The sequence below is a fragment of the Rhinopithecus bieti genome, unplaced genomic scaffold (genome assembly GCF_001698545.2).
Source record: "Rhinopithecus bieti isolate Rb0 unplaced genomic scaffold, ASM169854v2 scaffold_19459, whole genome shotgun sequence".
Lineage (NCBI taxonomy): Eukaryota > Metazoa > Chordata > Mammalia > Primates > Cercopithecidae > Rhinopithecus > Rhinopithecus bieti.
The window spans coordinates 2167972-2170957 of NW_016809864.1; the positions used below are offsets into that span (position 1 = coordinate 2167972).

General features: G+C 41.2%; 1 long non-coding RNA gene across 1 annotated transcript in view; it reads right to left on the reverse strand.

Moving 5' to 3' along the window:
• The window catches only part of LOC108541228 (uncharacterized), an 8115-nt gene extending 6310 nt beyond the window's left edge, over window positions 1-1805 (reverse strand). The window contains exons 1-2 of the long non-coding RNA XR_001888911.1: window positions 1680-1805; window positions 1299-1581 (exon numbers count right to left, since the gene is read on the reverse strand). This is a non-coding gene — a long non-coding RNA (uncharacterized LOC108541228). The remainder of the gene's footprint in view (window positions 1-1298; window positions 1582-1679) is intronic.
• Window positions 1806-2986: the final 1181 nt, after the last annotated feature.

Consider the following 2986-nt stretch of genomic DNA (forward strand, 5'->3'; position numbering starts at 1 on the left):
AAAAAAAAAAAAAAAAGGACCAGGTGATAGCAGTTTTCTGGAGAAGAAAACTACTAGGTTTGAGTACTAAAATGTTACTTTTGCAAAATGAATTGGGAAGCTTTGAATTATAACGGCAACAACTCAAGATTTGTATGCACGATATTATGTTATTTTTGGAGACAGGATCTTGCTCTGTTACCCAGGCTGGAGTGCATTGGCGTGGTCTCGGCTCACTGCAACCTCCACCTCCCATGCTCAAGCAATCCTCCTCCCTCAACCTCCAGAGTGACTGAGACTAAGCCACGTTGCCCAGCTAAATTTTCTGTTTTTAGTAGAGACGGGGTGTGCCATGTTACCCAGGCTGGTCTGAGCTCAAGTGATCCACCTACATCAAGCCTTCCAAAGTGCTAGGACTACAGGCGTGAGCCAGCGCACCTGGCCCACAGTATTATTAAGTTAAATCTCACTGTCTTTTCTCTTCCAGTTTTCAGGTTTTACTCTCTTCATCCAGTTTTGGGAACTTATTAGTTCCCATTATCTAGACTTAAGATGTTGATATGAAATGGGCATAATTCCCTTTGATTTTTTTTAGCTTATCTTTCCTGCCTAGGTTATTAAACGGCAAATATTTGTTTTTTCCCCCCTGCTTTGCAGGGATGTATTGATCTGCCACCTTTTTCAACAACCAGTTTAGGGCCAGGCACAGGAGCTTACACCTATAACCCCAGCACTTAGGGAGACTGAGGTGGGAGGATCCCTTGAAGTCAGGAGTTTGAGATTAGCCTGGGCAACATAGTTGAGACCCATCTCTGCTAAAAATCTAAAAATTTTTTACAAGCCAAGCACAGTAGCTCACGTCTGTAATGCTAACACTTTGTGAGGCCAAGGCGGGTAGATCACTTGAAATCAAGAGTTCAAAATCAGGCTGGCCAACATGGTGAAATCTTGTCTCTACTAAAAATACAAAAATTAGCCGAGCGTGGTGGCACGCACCTGTAATCCCAGCTACTCAGGAGGCAGTGAGCTGAGATTGGGCCACTGCACTCCAGCCTGAGCAACAGAGACTCTGTCTCAAAAAAACAAAAAAAAAAAAAAAAAAAAGAAAAGAAGAGAAATCCAACAGCCTGACAGAAAAATAGTCAATGGATATGAACAAGAGACTAGATCTCTGAAGAAATATAAACTGTTAACTTAATATAAAAAAGATACGCAGCCCAACAATATTAATATTTAAGACAGCCTTTTAAGTGACTTTCAAACACAGTTAACAAAGAGCAAGCTAAAAGTTTTATAAAAGAAATGATAGCATCTCTCACCTGGTACGGCAGGCACCTTTTTAGCAAAATAAGGCCAGGAATAGTTTCCCCAAAACAGCCGGACACCCTCCGTCAAGACAAACCGTCTTAAATAAAAAGATGAGCAACGAGCTGCTGTGTTTCTTTTATACGAATTAGGCTCTTGATTGGATAATTGAAATAACACAGGTTCTCACAAGCAGAAATCTTCACACATCAGGTTAGATTGTTTTCTTAATTCATCCAATAATGTAATCCCTCAGTTCTATCAACGTTGAAGAAATTCACTTCTCACAAGGAGAGACTGGGGGTAAATCCATATAGCAGTTCGCTTGAACGCCCCCACGTAAAAAATAATAATAATAACAACAACAACGACGACAAATAAAAGATCTGTTTTACCCTGCTTGGTTTTTAGTTGACCATTTCATTTGGTTCACCTGCTGAGAATTTGGTAACGATGTTACTGTGAGGCAGGACGACTTCTAGCCACTGTATCCTTCATAGCACTGTTTCCCAGCACTAACTGAGCAGAAGAATCACCTGGCCTCTTGGTCAAAACACAGATTCCTAAGTTCCACATGTATACAGTAATTCCAGTTAAGCAGGTCTGCAGTGGGACCGGGAGTGTGCATTTTTCAGAAACACCACACACCCCGACCAGGGATCTTTAAATATTTTTACCATGCTCTTATTAATAGACATTTCAGAGGGATGAGTTGAAGGAGGGTTGGCATTTGTTCACTACAAAATCATACCATTGCAGCAATCTTGGAAAATATAGACCAGAAGGAAACAAACGGAGAAAAATAAGAATAGGAAAAAATACTGTAAAAAAATCAAGATATTAAATATTAACTGAGCTTATGTTTAGGAAGTGGAACTGTGTATTATTATTTACAGGTTTTATTTACAGACTAAAGGGTGCAGAAGGCATTAAAATATTTTGTGATACTAATCCCATTTTGGAGATAAAAAATAAGCACTGGCCAGGCACAGTAGCTCATGTCTATAACCCCAGCACTTCAGCAGGCTGAGGTGGGAGAATTACTAGAAGCCAGGAGTTCAAAGTGGACGACATAATGAGATACTCAATTTTTTTTTTTTTTTTTTTAGATGGAGTCTCCCTCTGTTGCCCAGGCTGGAGTGCAGTGACACCTTCTCGGCTCACTGTAACCTCCACCTCCAGGGTTCAAGTGATTCTCCTGTCTCAGGCTCCCAAAGTAGCTGGGACTACAAGTGTGCACCACCACACCCAGCTAATTTTTTATTGATTTTTAGTAGAGATGAGGTTTCACCATGTTGGCCAGGCTGGTCTTGAACTCCTGACCTTAGGTGATCCACCCACCTTGGCCTCCCAAAGTGCTGGAATTATAGGTGTGAGCACCATGCCTGGCCACCGAGATACTCCATCTCATATATATATACTTTTTTAAATTAGCTGGTCATAGTGGTGCCCACTTATAGTCCCAGCTACTCAGGAGGCTGAGGTTGGAGAATCATTTGAGCCTAGGAGGTCAAGGCTGCACTGAGCCATGATCGTGCCACTGCACTCCAGCCTGGGCAAAAAAATGAGAACCTGTCTTACAGGTAAAATCTATAAGTGTTTAAGTGTGGAATTTTTTAAAAATTTATTTTAATTTTATTTAAAAATTGAGGCCAGGTGTGGTGGCTCATGCCTATAATCCCAGCACTTTGGGAGGCCAAGG